At 38.5% G+C, this 16,403-nt stretch overlaps 1 protein-coding gene across 3 annotated transcripts in view; it reads left to right on the top strand.

Annotated features, from left to right (window-relative positions):
• schip1 (schwannomin interacting protein 1) overlaps nt 1-16,403 on the top strand; it is a 247,031-nt gene that overhangs the window by 52,264 nt on the left and 178,364 nt on the right. The window contains exon 1 of one of the 3 annotated variants that reach the window (XM_078929423.1): nt 13,233-13,251. The exons of the other annotated variants lie outside the window; for them this stretch is intronic. The gene's annotated coding sequence lies outside the window, so the exon portion shown is untranslated. Of the gene's footprint in view, nt 1-13,232; nt 13,252-16,403 lie in introns of those variants that run through there. 3 annotated transcript variants of the gene reach the window in all.

The raw sequence follows: 16,403 nt of genomic DNA, 5'->3' as shown, positions 1-16,403 counted from the left end.
TACTTTGGTGCTCGGCCATGGAGAGACTTGTACACAAGCAGAGCTGCTTTGAAGTCTATTCTTTGAGGTACAGGGAGCCAGTGCAAAGACCTGAGCACAGGACTAATGTGATCATACTTCCTGGTTCTGGTCAGGACTCGAGCAGCAGCATTCTGGATGTACTGAAGCTGTTTTACAGCTCGTTTGGAGAGGCCGGTGAGCAGGCCGTTACAGTAGTCTAACTTGCTGGAGACAAATGCATGAATAAGTATCTCCAGGTCTCGCTTTGACACTATGTTTTTGATTTTGGCAATGTTTTTCAGATGGTAAAATGCCGCTGATGTTACTGACTTGATATGGCTGTTAAAGTTCAGGTCAGAGTCCATGATTACCCCTAGATTTCTGACTTGATTTGAGGGTTTAAGAGACAGAGAATGAAGGTAGCTGCTGAGACTTTCTCTTTGTTTCTGTGGGCCAAAAATAATAACTTCGGTCTTGTTTGAGTTTAGCTGGAGAAAGTTGTTCTGCATCCACGCACTGATCTGTTGGAGGCAGTGGCTGAGTGAATCCTACGGCCCATATTCACCTGTTGTCAGTGACACATAGATCTGAGTATCATCTGCATAGTTGTGATAAGATATGTTATTACTGCGTATTAACTGCCCTAGTGGCAGCATGTAGAGGTTGAACAGAAGGGGTCCCAGGATCGATCCCTGGGGCACACCACAAGTCAAGGCCATGTAGTCTGAGACACAACTCCCAATTTCAACAAAATATTTCCTGTCTTCTAGATAAGACTTGAGCCAACTTAGGGCAGATCCAGAGATGCCAACCCAGTCTTGGAGTCTGTGCAAAAGGATCCCATGATCAACAGTATCAAAGGCAGCACTCAGGTCTAGCAGGATTAAGACAGTGACTTTGCCATCATCAGTGTTCAGGCGGATGTCGTTGGTTACCTTGATAAGAGCAGTTTCTGTGCTATGATGGGGTCTAAAACCTGACTGGAAAACATCAAATGAATTGTTTAATAAGAGAAAATCAGTGAGCTGTTGGTAGACAACTTTTTCAAGGACTTTTCCTAAAAATGGCAGATTAGAGATAGGTCTGTAATTATTCAGTACAGTGGGATCAAGACCGTTTTTCTTCAGGAGAGGTTTAATGACTGCAGTTTTTAAGGCCTCTGGAAATATTCCAGATTGAAGAGACATGTTAACTATTTGAGTAATTGATGGCAACACACTGTTCAGGACAGACTTTAGAAATCTAGTGGGTAACACATCAAGGCAGCATGTAGACGAGCTCAGACGGGTGATGGTCTCTTGGACAGTTTGGTCAGTGACAGGTACAAAGTGAGTCAGCTTAGAGTGAGTAGGTGGCCGTTCGATAGTTATATGTGTTGTGGAGTTGATGGCTTTTTTAATGCCCTGAACCTTGTCATTAAAAAATACAGCAAACTCATTACATTTAGGTGTGCAAACCAGTTCTATTGGTAGCTGGGTTGGAGGGTTAGTTAATCTGTTTACTGTTGTGAACAGGACACGAGAGTTGTTGCTGCAACTTCCAATGATTTCAGAGAAGTACCTTTCTCTTGTTCTGCATAAGATCTGGTTGTAAGCGTACAACTCCCCCTTATACATTTCATAATGAACCTGGAGTTTTGACTTGCGCCACTTTCGCTCAGCTCTGCGGCACTGTTGTTTCTGTGCCCTGACTAGATCATCGTTCCTCCAGGGAGAAGGGAAATCCCAGAAACATCTCGGCAGCAATGCAGGCAAGGGAGCCAACATGGGATTTTTAAGTGGTCAGTGAACCCACAAAAAAAAAAAAAAAAACATTTCTTCTCCGCATTTGACCCATCTTTTGGGGGAGCTGTGAGGTCGGGAGGCAGCAACGTTAAGGGCTTGCCCAAGGGCCCTCACTGGGTGATGTTAAATGCTCGCCATTGATATGGTAATTGCCCCATTACCATTGTGGCGGATCAAACCCTGGATTCCTGCGTGGCAGCCTTGCACCCTACCAACCGAGCTACCCAGCTGCTATAACAAGTGCAGTAGCAAGTGCCTCTGGGGCCATGTACCACTTGAAGTGTCTGCAGGAATGCTTTAGTGCTCAGTCAAAAGTCCCCAATTCTACTAAAATGTGTGGAAAGGATCTGTGTTCCTGGTTCCTTAAGCAGCTTAATCCTTTCAGGTATCAGAATTCCATGAGCGGGTTAAAGGTTGCACTAGTGTTAGACAGTGGACCTTGCATCAGTGTGTGAATGTGTGAATGGGACTCTGACTGTAAAGTATTTTGAATCTTTTAGGAAGGTAAATGGTATGCACCGTTTACCATTTAAGTTTGTTTTGTCGCATTCCTGAACTTTCAAACAAGTAATTAAAAAAATACTACATTTGTGTTTTTAAACATTTTTCAAATTAATTTTTCTCTTGTCTTTGGTCTTAAAGTTCAAAGGAAATGTTGCTCTTTTAAGTCTTTTCTGTGCAGTGTTGACTTTACTGAGCCAAACTAGGTTGCTTTAGTGCTTATTTCTGCTTTGTATAACCAGCTGCAACAACCAGAATCTGGCCTGCTTTTGGTTGTTGCTATAGTTACTGTTCTGAGAGAAAGAGACTACCGGTGTGAAACAGCAGGGGGGCAATGAGACTGATGTGATACCAAAGCATGATGCACACAATTATGCATAATCAAATTTTGCTAAATTCTAAAGTCTAAGTGCTTAAGATGTTAACTACAGCACTGTTTTAAACAGTTTTTTTATGCAGCCCCTTATAGAGACTATATGCCAACTATGCATTTTCACCTTTCCTTACAAATAAACTACCTGTCCATTTCTCCATTTTCTCTTTTTCATATCACTCCCCCTCTTAGTCTGACAAAGTAACTCTGGTTTTGACTTCTCCCACCCACTGTTCATCTGCCCTCCTCCTGCGTTTCTGTCATTGTTTCTTTTGTTTCCCCTTTTTTAATCTTCCTCTTTCTCTGCCTTTTGTACTGTACACTTTTATTGACTTTTCTTTTTTCTCATTCTGTAGTCATTGTTCCCACCACTTCCTCTCACACTTTTTTTCCATTTAGATTTCCACCATACTTTGCTGTCTCACTATCTCACTCATTCTTTCTTTCATTTCATTTCTTCTGATGAAAATCGCTCCTCATCTACAGTTTTTGTCTCACCCTGACTCTGTCACTGCTCCAGCCTGCCTCTGGTTTCCAGGCTCTCCAACACTCGCTTCACCTCTATTAGTATTCCCCTATGGCGGCTGTACTCCTCAATGTGTCGTGTGTCGCCTCACCAGGAGGCAAACAATGAGCAAAGAAATGTGTTTAAAATCCAATCCATGCTTTGCATATAGGGGGAGAAAAAGGAAGAGAAACTGTAAGAGTGAAGTAATTGAATGACTGTGACAGATGATAGCTTGGCGTATAAGGAGCACAGACAAATTCAGGCCTTCGTATGTGTAGATGGTACCAATAAAACAGACTGGCTGGAACATCTTGACTGCTTGTTAGGAGTCAATGTCTGCTTGCTTTCTTCACATAAAAGTCCTCTCATCTGTGCAGTATTACTGTGCTCCCGCCAAAACTGTGTCTTCATTTCAGTGGTCCAGAAGCTTCGGCTTCTTAGCAATCAGCCTTTTGCTGGTTGACTGAAATTTTAATTACTGTTTTTAGTTAAGCTTTCTACACTGGCGAACCGTCCAAGGTGCACCTCGTCTCTGCCATACAGCGGCTGGGATAGGCTCCAGCATCCCTGAAAGCGATAAAGCAGGTTTGGATGGATGGTTAAGCTTTATAATTACAAAATTGTTTCTTTAGGCTATTTGCATTTAAAAAGGTTTAAATAAACTTCCCTTACCTTTCAGACCCAGTCCATGTAAAATTATGTTTTTAACACGTTCCTGTGGCATGTTTCTGATGATAAAGGACATATAGAAAGAAAAATAAACTTAAAATTTAATTTCTGTGTATTGCTTTATTCAAATCATTGTGAATCAGGAGCGGATGAAAAAATGCTGTTAGAAAAAAGGCTGTAGCTGAGATGTCGGTGCTACAGTCGGTGGGCCACAAGCTCCATGATGCATTCACTTGTAGACAAATAGATCCAAGTACATCTTTGTTTTCCTGCTGGCATCTGGCTCTAAACTGTACACATTTCTAGTGAAACTATACTGTCTCTGCAGGAACGATGTCCTATAAAAAAATTGCCTAAAAATGGCGCAATCATAATTAAAAGACCACTGGAAAGACTTTTTACAGTACAGTAGATCAAACGATGATTGGAGTGGGAGCTTAAAGTGCACTTGATCAAAAGGTGCAGTTTCAGCGAATGGAAAATGAACGGTCTATTTACATACATGGGGCAATGGACAGTAGGGCACATTACGCAATCAAAAAGTCAAATAGCATATGATTACACTACCCAGAGGGGGCCAAGAAGCAGTCTGATAGGATGAGTCGGAGGGGTTGATGGGAATTTTTCTATTGAACTACATTGTTATTCATGTTTTCTTTTTTTACCTGCAGTAAGGAGTCAGAGAGTGAAACATGACAGAGAAGCCAAACTTTATTTTCAAAATTCAACATTTTCCAGTTGTAACACAAAACAAAAGACAATAAAGTCGTGTTTTCAGTTCATTGTATTGCAGCACAGTACCTATCACTCCTTCAGGCTCCTGACTATGGCAGCAGTTACACGGTACTCCAACAATCCATCAAGCTGCATCCCTTTATAGGCAAACATTTGAACGGCGTGTCCCACAGAAAATCAGTTTGAGATCAGTACCACAACCAGAATTCATACATAAGGTGCACTGGATTTGAAATTGTGCTGTTGATTTTTGAGAAAATTAAAGGATATAAATGTGCAATTTATGGTCAGATCCATTTGATATGTTTTTTTTATATGTGGAAAAACTATGTTGTTGTTTTACCAGTTATATTGGTTTGTCACCATTTTACTAGCACTAGTACTTTTCATTAATAGGTAAAACCAAAGAAACTGTTTAAAAACTGTAAAATTTACTTTATTCCCTAAATATAATTGAATTGTTGAACAAAAACAAACTGTAATGGGGTTAGGGGCTTTATTTCTTTTCATTATTCAAAGGAGTTTTTAAAATAAATAATATATTTATTTTTTGTATCTTCTTAAGATGCTACAATGCAACTCTTATCCTTAAATTTAGAATTCACTGGTTTTCTACAGATACACTGTGCCGCACCATAGAACTCTGTCATAGCACCCAAATTCAGATTAAAATTATATGCAGAAGTTGCATTTTCGACTTTGCATTTTTTCGTTGTTCCAAGGCTATCTTTGTACTCTTGTGAAACCTCTGCTCCTTATATTTGGGTTTTTCACACTCTGGTTACAAATGTTCAAATGTGTCAAAGTCTTAGTCAACAGAATGCCACATATGACAACTACGCTAATGCCTCCTTCATATCGGTTTACTCGCAGCATCTCTTGTAGTCTGTCAGTTGTTTACCAACTGCGTCTTTTCTGGATGTCTTGTCAAAACAGATTCAAGCAAAAAGAGTACAGGTTCTCCTCAGAAGCAGTAAATACTCCTTTTCTTTCCAACTTTTAATGTATATATAAAGAAAATTAACTCATCACGAAGGTCATAGATGTCAAATTGTAGAAATCCTTAGGTTTTAATGTCTCATATATGATTCATATTTGTCACATACTCTAAAACATAATACATATTAAAATTAAAGTTTTTTACGGTGATGTGATTTGAAATAATGCTCCTGTTGAAAATAGATTTCCTTAAATTGGATAGTGCAGAGTGGGAATATTAATTCCTGATTACACCAGATAATGATTTGTCTTGACCTGTTTTAATGTGACAAAAACATTGTAAAATTCATACTTGTTTATTTGTTTATTTGTTTATTTATTTGGAGCCCCATTAGCTTCCACAAAGTGGTCGCTAGTCTTCCTGGGGTCCATACACAAAAAATACATACATTTTACCAATTTCACAAAAACCAAAACTGATTTCAGAAAATACAGTGACTAATTCATCATATTTACCTTAAAAGCTTCACATGTTAAAATAAGTTAAAACAATTTCATTTTTATACCAGCATATCAAAACACATAGCAACATAACCTCAACAATAATACATGGCATATCATTCAAATTGTTAGTTATTGTAAGTGGTCCATGTATCTTAGTTTTAAAATCTTTTTGAAATGATATTTGTTACTAATAAGCCTTGTCCTTACAGACACTTGATTCCATGCAACAGAAGATCTAAACAGCACTGTTCTTCTCATATAGTTAGATCTTGAAAAGGAACAATCAAATCACCAGAGCTGACCTGACGAGTTTGATATTGGTGACAATACCCACTGTATAAAACTTTGTTTACCAAATATTGTGGACATTTTTTAAAAATGACATTGTGCATTAAGCATTGAAGACTTTAGTTGTACTTTGTCTTTTACCATCAACCAACCTAAAATGGTATGCATCTCGTTCACATTGGTCCAAAAAGAGCAACCAAGAGCCACCCTGGCAGCTCGATTATGGGCAAGTTGTAATTTTTTTAGATGCCCCTGTGTCGCACTAGACCAAATGACTGGGCAATACTCCAGATGTGACAAAACCAAAGACTGTACAACTGTCCTCATGACTGAAGGTGGACAATATTGCGCACACCTCCGAGCCAGGGCGATTCCTCTGCCCATCTGGGATACTATGTGATTAATACTTGAGAAGATAATCCACAGTGGACTGACACTGATAAAAAATAATCCACAAGAGGAAGTGGAATGTTCACATTAACAAAGATTCTGGAAAATAATTGTCATGGACGTGCTACTGTCGGCAATCCAACGGCAAAACTCAGGTGCAAAAGCGGCCGTCTGAGCTCAAAAAAATTTATTTTAACAAGTACTGTCATGCAATTACTATTATTTTTTGAGCAATTACTTAATAATGACCTTAAATTGAATGTTTTTATTTTGAATCTAACTCAGTAGTTGCTGTGAAAAACCTGATTTTTAGGTATTTTTATTTAAATTCTTCACATTGTTGTGCATTAAAAGATCAAAATACAACAGAAGAGGCTGCTTTGAGAAGTTTTCTTATCACAACAGACTTCCAACATTTACTTTTAGAGCACCAAAGGAATATTTCTTTCTATCTCAAACAATTAAGAAAAATAACAAACATCAGGTCCAGAGAGCTCTAATTTATCACATCATTGCCTGAGCAATCCAACAAATATTGATCACAAACCTTTTATGAATACCAAGTTGACTTACTTTATGCTGCAGTTTATCACAACAGCAAGTAGAAAAGACATGAGGAATGTTATAGTTTAATGCTATAGTTTCCTTTAACTTGTTTGGTCAATTTGATCATTTTGCAGAAATGAAAGAGAGAAGAGAATCTAAGATAGATGAGTCACAGGAAATTAACACAGGAGGAATTGAAGAATTTAGACTTTGTTTTTTTGTTGTGACTGGACAAAAACAAGCGGGAAGAGGTGCACTTTCCCTCTGAAATGATGCTTTGTTAAGCTTTTCATGACGATTAGCATATACAGTACAGACCAAAAGTTTGGACACACCTTCTCATTGAAATGAATGGGAAGGTGTGTCCAAACTTTTGGTCTGTACTGTATACCACATTAAAGTACTAATAATTGCTTTAATACTTTTTCATTTTTCGTAAGTGACCCTGGTATAAGCGGGATAATGCCCTTTGAGGTCTCTATTATCAGAAATTAATGGACTTCACAGAAGTCATTTATTCCTGATAAAGAAACCATGTAGGGTAACATCCCTTACATGATAGGTTATTATTTAAATTAAAATAAACGCGATTGAGAAAAAAAAAAAGAAAAAAAACTAATTTACCATTAATTTTTTAATCGTGTATAATGCAATATTTCGACACAGCCAATTTTAACAATAGAAAACATAAAAAAATAGGAGTAAAGATAACATTTCTATTTAACTTTAGAGGACAGAATAACAGAGCAAGAGCAGAGACTTTCTTTTTAAACTTTAAAAGAGAGGAATATTGTCAACTCCCCCCTAAAAAAAGGTCATATTTAACAGTGTTTTGTATGAGCACAGAGGATATGCATGTGGACGACATCCCGAAGACGAGAGGGGAATTTTTCCAACTGGAACATCTCTGACAGCTCTTTGTGAGCAGGTGTACTAAAGGTTGAGTATTTTTTTTTCTTTTGTAGTTTCTTTTCTGATGTAACCCTGCACCACCTTGTCATCTAACAGTGGATTCATACAGTAGTCGTGTATTATGGTCTGTTACTGCAGTGCAGCCTACATAATGCTGGAGGAACGTCCGAACGTTAAAAACTTGTTTTTTTTAGAACTTTCTCATGCTAAAGGAGAATTAATGATATTTTCTTTGAATATAGCTTAAATGTGTCAATTATTTGTAGGTCAACTTTGACCTAAAAATTAGTAATGTATACTTCAGATCTCCTGTTGCTCAAAGCTGACCTACAGACAGTCAGTGTGACCCAACAAACACATTATTGTTAGTGAGAGCCACTAATTTTGTTTTACCAGTTAGACAGAGCAGAAAGAAAGGATTGTGTCGGGTGATAAAAGTGCCAAATAAAGAGAGAACAAAGCACATAAAAGCAGAGCGTTGTCACACACCTTCTCTCCCGTGGCTAAAAGATCACTCCATCTTCCTCAGAGGCACATGAAAGGCAGATAACACCCCGCGGGTCCCTCAGAGCTGCAAAAAACCTCATAATGCTTCTTTTAAAGTCACACTCATGAAAAACACCGATCCCACCCACAGGCGGTGAGAAAAATCAATCTTTATGTCTATCACACGATGTATGCCTCCATATGGATTTCCAAATGCGACGGTGTTTGTCATATTTAAATACACTTCGTCTGACAGGTGCCATCTCAAAGAGAAAAGCCAGAAAAAAGACAAAAAAAACAGACTGATTGTGTGTAATTGTGTGTATCCAGCAGCGACATGCTTTCCTCCACATTAGTGACACACACATACACACACTGACCTTCTGTGGGCACCTTGGTAGACAGGTGGTAGTGCCATTGCCTGTTGCTAAGCAATTACCAAGTCCATTACCCCTGCAACATGCCCACACTGTGCATCCCCCCCCCCCCCCCCCCCCCGTGTGTGTCTTTGTTCCATCTCTGTGTGTTAATAAAGTGTGTCATTGCAGTAAACCACAGCCTTCTGTTGGCTGACCCTTTTTTCACCTAGCTCACATTTTTCTGACACAGTTTTTAATGGAAGTCTCATTCGTAAAACACCAGTTTTCTGCACTTTACACACAATGGTTGAAAAGGAGAAGTACAAAGATAAAACAAAATAAAAATATAAAGCTGTTTATTTATGATTATTAAACATTTTTAGGCTATAGATTATAGTTTTTTAGATTACATGAATATACAGATAAAGTATATTTTATAGCTTATTTTTTAAATCCTTTACAATGAAACTGATTAGAATAAACTTTTAAAGGTGTGCTAATCAAATTATCTAAAAAAAAAAAGCAAAACAAAAAATATATGAGAATATATTATGTTATGTTATATATATATTTATATATCATTTGAAATGATGATTTCAGGCGATCAAAAATACAGGTTTAGTCAGGCATAAGATTTTGCAAAAATGAAGCAAAAGGAGCAATTATGGCCTGATGGCATTAGTGGAGGGTAGAGGTAGAGCTACAGGAGTGCAAGGGGGGCTGCTGTCCTCCCCAGGAAATCCCCAGTCCCACTCGCTCTTCTAATTTTGAGTCAATATTATTATCATCATAGACAAAGATAAAAAATATATATCAATACAAACTTTGTTAAGCATTAGTAATAGCAACTTAGCTAAAAAAAAAAAACCTGACGCTTTAATAATAATAACAATAATGAAACTTTTTTTTAAATGCGTATTTTTCATTCTTTCATCTCTGTATTCATTTACCAAAGACTTTTCCCCCTTCCATATAAAATGTCTAGCTCCGCCCCTGGTGGAGGGTGAAACCAGGCAACACGTCACCCTGCTTTCAGTTTGTGAATGTGTCTCTCCTGCATTGTAATGACTGTTGCACAAGATAAAAGCTAAGGCTAATATTAAAGAAAAAGAGAGACCCTAAACTATGAAGGCAAAGCAACAGCCATTTGTATCACCTTTTTTGAGGGTATTTATTCATAACTCTATTAACTGATCATTTTTCTTTGGTGGACCTAAAAGCTGGTGGGTTTAAACAGCATTACTCCCACATCTGAAACAGGAAATAACTCACATCGTGTCTTCACTTAAAGATAAGATCGGTCACACTACAAAGTCAGACTTCAAGAGTTTTATTTCTTCCCGTAGATGACTCTTTTCCTTTCCTATACTTTGGAACTAGAATTTATCCCATTTAATAGATGAGGCTTTTGACTTTAAAACCAGAACATTTAATCAAATAATGATAAGATACAACAAATGTAGCTTTGATACATAATGAAGAATGGGTTCTCTGTTAGGTCTGTGATTAAACCCCCACTTTATTGTATGTTTGATGAGGAAATTGTCCCAGTGTGTTGGTGGAGTGTTGTCTAAAGTGTGAGTGAAAGTGGCCTGAAGTGCTGCTAAAGGTCAACAAGGAGAAAAAGCAGTAAGCAGACACAGACTGTCCATCCATTCTTTATTCCTGCTTCTTTTTTTGTGTTGGTGTTTTCCTCCTCCAGCCATCTCTGGGCTTTTGGGTCCATACCAGAAAATTCACCCTTTTTTTACTTTGAGTATTTTGAATGTCCTTTTACTTCCTATATATTCTTTTTCTTGCTATCTGGATAGGTTTAGATTTTAAAATAATTTGGATTTTGTACTTGAAATTGGTTTATTTTAAGCAATCAAACAAAAACAAAACTAAATATGACACTAGAAATGTGTATCTACTCATAGATATATCAGACTTAGAATAATTAGTTAAGAATTGATTGGAATATTTATAAAGATCCACATCTACATGTAAATAATTCCATTATAAATTACTCCTAATCATAAATAAACACATTAACACTTATACATACAGTACCTGACACATTTTAAACCATTGAATATTATGTTTGACAAAAGGAGATGAATTGATTGCTTGAAAATAAGTGGGATAATGATTTAAAGGGAAGGAAGCAAAATAGTGCCTTTGTGTAAGCCTGCTTCCCCATGATGTCCACAGTACATTAAATAAATGTACTGTTACATCTTGATATGTCTCATATGAACATAATATGATTTAGGTGATTTATTGTTCTAATTAAATACTCTTTAAAGAAATTTTATCTGCACAACTTTAATTTCTATTTTTTTCTTTAGAAAAAAATCCAGTCATCAGCATAAATGCATAGATTTAGCTACAATTTCTACTTAAATGGTTTGCTATACCCATAGCATCAAATCAAGCACAAAAGCATACAAACACAAACAACAGCATCCATAGGAGGAAAATAAATGTGGTTAAGAAAACAGAGCATTGAGACCATTAGATTGTAAGGAACAACATTTTACAGAAAACAAAACTAATGGTGTGGATAATGTTGCATGACACGAAGAAACATTCGGTTCCAATTTGCCAAAGAGCATTAAAATCATTAAAAGTGTTTGTCTATAAACAAACATCTACTAAATAAAGAAATCTGGTGGCAAACTAAAACCATAGCAACCTCTGTTGAGCACGATTTGGGAACTGACATAGTTTTAGCACCATGTCAAAAAGACAAGTTTAGTCACGTGAGTGCTGTCATTGTAACCTGCAGATATCCCCTTTAAACTAATATTGTGTTTAAAATTACATGAGTCAGGACTAGGTAAAGCCGTAGTCACAACTGCGCTTATGGTTGTAGATGGGCTGTCTGTGGACAAAAAACGGTCAAACCAGTACAGGCAGGTGGCCTGGACAAAAATGGCAAGGTTGCAGAACGCTCGGTGAGCCCATAGAGTGAAAATGTTCATGTTTTTCTACGGGCCCCGTTGTGTATGACAGGCTGTTGCGAACACCTATACAACACATAGGAGTCGGTAAGGGTAAAGAGGATGAGATGCAGGCGTGTTATATGGATTTATCCCTTTTTTTAACCCCCTCAATCCTGTATTCAGCTCAAGGAGCCAGCAGGTTCTGCTCATGAGATAAGGGGACGCTCTTTGCAGGCTCATTGCAAGGAGTCCATATTTTTCAGAGTGTAGTTCGTGTGGGCATCCTACAGGCACTTATATGTCAGGTGCCATACTCTGTGCATGTGGCATTTGTACGTGGTCAGTAAGAAGCTGGTGCATGAACTTGCTAGAGTGTGACGTAGGGTCTCCGTATGACAGCACCACCCGTACATAATCAGTGCTTGCAACTAACTCTTATGAATACATCACAAAACATTTACTACATGGACGACAATGGTATGTTCCATTTTTATAACGTTGCTTGAGGTGGCCGTACAAGCCTCAAGGGAACTGCAAGGCATGTCTGCGCTCCTCTTTAGATGCAACTACTCCTCTCTATGATCCCCCTTTGGCCCGGACCCAAATCCAGCAGCACCCTTACAGGTCGATTCCCCGTATGGGTGTATGTGACTAAGGCTTAAATGTAACCTGGTCCACATGTACAAAAAGTTAAAAGCAGTGGCATGTTTTTAAGAACCATTGTTCATATTATTAAATCAAAATTCAAGCAGCAAAATGGTCTAACTTTATGTAAAATCTGGTCCTAAAGTTTGGATCAAGGAACCTTTATGTTGCAATTGTAAAAACTTGGGTGTTTGGATGAACGCAGAGAGACATTGTTTCTTGTTAAGTTGGTATAGCTTCTCATTGTTTCCTTACACGGACCTTTATGATAGGTATGAATATTTGCTCTTTAATTGTGCACAGCAGTAGAATTGAGCAGTAAGAAGCGTTACCTGCCCGCAACCAAGTCTGGAGCATTAACTCACAGCATGTGTGGTCATGTGCCCATTGCTGGTGCTTGTTGCCTGATATACGACACTCTGGCTAAATGCAGTAGCATGTGTTGGCTGTAAATAACAGGAAAGCTATTAGAAGAGGTTAGACAACTATAGCTGGTGAAACACAGTGTGGATTTGGGCACGTGAGCAAAAACAAGGGCCACCTTGAGCCAATACGTTTTCTCCTGGAGGAACAGGGACAGATGGTCAGACGAATAGACACAAGCTGTTAGACATCTCCTCCCCTCCACTTTCACTCAGTCTGGAGGAGAGAAACTGGGATCTGATTGCTACCTTGAGGGAGAGAGGTAACATCATCAGAACATGCAGCGCGTTGCAGATTCAACTTCTCATTGCTAAGTTAACGTTGCTTTTTACTTTTTAAACCCACAAGCAAAAAAAAATTGTGCATTTTAACTTTGCATTTGCAGGAAGCAAAACCAAAGGAGAAATATCAAAGCACAAGGTGCAGTTATTTTCAGTTATATTTTAACAGACTACCAGTTACTGTAATGACTGTGTTGAGCCGCAGAGTTATTCTGCAACTTTGTGAGCACTTAAATGTCCTTTTTCTAACTTATAGCCACGTTTTGATTGTTCCCATTGATGATGAACTGTTCCTGTAAGCTTTAGTCCACATGACTTCAGCAAACATCTCCCATTTGAGCTCTTACCTCAATATAATTTTATATTCAGAGCTAATGCAATATCCATTTCATTGAATTTTCATTAACTTGAGCAGTAGTGAGCAGGCTAAGCTCCTCTGTTGGATTTGATGAGACAGCAATTAGTGTTTCCATTTTGGCTCACCACGCACGGCTTCTGCTTTGTTGTTTTCTCCGCAATATTCTGTTTTCACGCTGTTAGGATATGGTGATCTCGCTCACATGAAACCTCATAGCGCGGCTCATCTTCATTATCTTCTGTTCATTCCTTTTCTTTATGAACGTTGGAAGACGTCAAGTCATCATCTGTTTCTGGTTAAAGGCTTCATGGTTGAATGACTTTTGCTTTAAGATTGTTGGTGGCAAATGTTCTTTTTTCTCCTTGGAGGTGAGGAAGTCATTGTTTTTCCCTCTTGCTTTCTTGTTTGCCTTAAAGCTCATACAGTAACACAAGCTCGCACACCTAACAAGACAATTAGGCAAATTTATCAACTCTTTTCACACAGACAATTGACACGAACTGAAGAATATGTGAAAATCAGACTCAGGTTGTTTTGAGTTGAGCCGTGGATCTGCGAGCGTTTGAAGTCAAGGTCACCCCAGTGGGCTCCACCCCAACCCCCGCTGTTGTCGGCTCACGTTCTGACAGCTCCACAAACATGCAAGCGGACATTTTTTTCTTTTTCGTTTTTTTTTTTTTTTTTTTTTTTTTTCATTTGTTTCTGAATGTTAATCCGTGCAAGAGAAATCTGCAATCTTGCGGCTGAGTGTTTTTTGCACTGAAAGAATAAAAAAAACAAAGTGAATATTCATCAGCTGGGTTCGCCTGGCGGTAACCCATGTACCTGTCACTCATGGTCCCTGGTGTCTGCAGATACACAAACACACACCGCCTCCTGTCACTGGTGTTTGTTACATGCTGCTTCTGGTTCTGAATAATTGTGCATTTTGTGCTTTTTAGTCACACTTTCTATTCATGTGAAAAGCATGCTAGAGTTTTTATTAATGCAACATGTTTTCTTAAGCTGGGGGTGGGGGGTGGGGATTGCGGTTGCACTGTTTTATTTATTGGATCTGTCTATAAGAGTCGTCGTGCAGGCAGCTGCAACTCCAGCTCGTCTCCTGTGTGTTTATGATCTCCAGTTGAAGCTCTCACAGCAGAGCTCCCCAAGTCTTGGCTTTAATTCCAGGACAGCTCCTGCTGGAGTGACAGTTGCACTGAACAAGACTTATACCTCACCTCAGTCCCTCACGATTGGACAATAATTGCACGCGCATGCATGTTTGTGTGCCTATTCCTGCGTGGGTGAGCTTGTCTCTGCAGCTAAAACGCTGTAACTTTGACACAAGTATATCTCCCAAACTAATTTCAACTTCATTTTCTCTCCGAGATCCAAACAGCAAAGACAAGTCATGCGATCGCTCAGCGTGGAGTCGTAAACACAGCAGGTGAAATCAGAACGATGGCGCACGCACTCCGCCTGGGCTCCTCAGGCATATTGAAATAGTATTTTATTTTCCACCAGATTGGCATTGAGTGATGTCCACCCAGTATAGGAAGAGACAGGGAGACAATGAAATAAAGTTTTAGAAGCAGCACCAAGGCAAGAATGGCACAGAACAGGCAGCTGGTTTACAGGAGAAATGGGGGGGGGGGAATCTGTATTTTGCAAGTTGTTAATACACCCCTCACACATAATTTACCTGTTTGTTTATTGCAGCATGAATATGCATTTAGTAAATTAACAAAATAAAACAGGAAAGTACTACAAAAAAGTAATACATGTTTGAATGAACCCAAAGTGGAACTGGGGAAAAATGAACAACATTCCAAGAAAACCAAATGAATTAACTTTATTATAAAATAGGAACTGAAAAGACATTGGAAAATGATCATTCTTAGTTTGAAAGTACATGCTTCAGCTTTCTTTTAATCAGTTTGACCTTCGTTGAAGGAGAAAGTAATTTTTGAGTGTGCCCCTCCGATGTCCTCTTGTTTTTCCATCCTTTTGTCCTCTATTATTTTAATGCTTTTATGCCTGCAGTGAGAGGCTGTTGCTGCATGTGGGCCTAAAAGCATGCATGGGTTGGCACATTATTTTATTCTTAAACTTCATCCAGCATCGCTGCGGTCTTCTGTAATGATAAATCTAGTTAGAGTATAGCCATAGGGTCGGGTAACAGTTCCTTGTATCCTCCCTGTATTAAAATCACCACAAGTCTACTATTCTTAGCCCAGGCAATCACAGCACTCTCATTATTTCTCAATAGGGTGGAGGCATGCAAGTCATCATCCCTCATCATCTGCACAGCCTCTGGCAATAGATGCTCACACTGAGACTTAGCACATGCACACACCTTTGCTCCAAATCCTCATTATCCACTATTGTACCTGATGTGTTTTAGTAAAGGACGAATTTCATCAATACTAAGTCTAACCCCAGCAGGAGTGTTGATAACGTTATGTACTTCCCCTTCTGAGCAGAAGAATATCCATTGATTTGCTTTAGATATCCTGACTGATTCCTTCATTTTGTTGTTCAAATCATCTGCACTGGGGGTGGCTGTGGGGGAGGGGGATCAGTCAAAGTTATTAAAAAGAAAAATGGATACAAATTCAAAATAAAACAGTATATTCACTAATAATTAAGATTTAGTCCTTAGTCAATTTAGTAGAATGATAGATTGATATCAGTCAGTGAAGCATTCATCTTCATGCAGTGATAATTGCGCTTTACTCATTTAAAATTCAAACACATTTTATATTTACCACGCTCTATCCAAAAGACTGTGCG

The sequence above is a fragment of the Oryzias latipes genome, chromosome 13 (assembly GCF_053564925.1).
Source record: "Oryzias latipes strain Hd-rR chromosome 13, Olatipes_Hd-rR_3.1".
Taxonomy (NCBI): Eukaryota; Metazoa; Chordata; class Actinopteri; order Beloniformes; family Adrianichthyidae; genus Oryzias; species Oryzias latipes.
The sequence above is the reverse complement of the archived record's forward strand: the minus strand, read 5'-3'. Positions and strand labels throughout refer to the sequence as shown.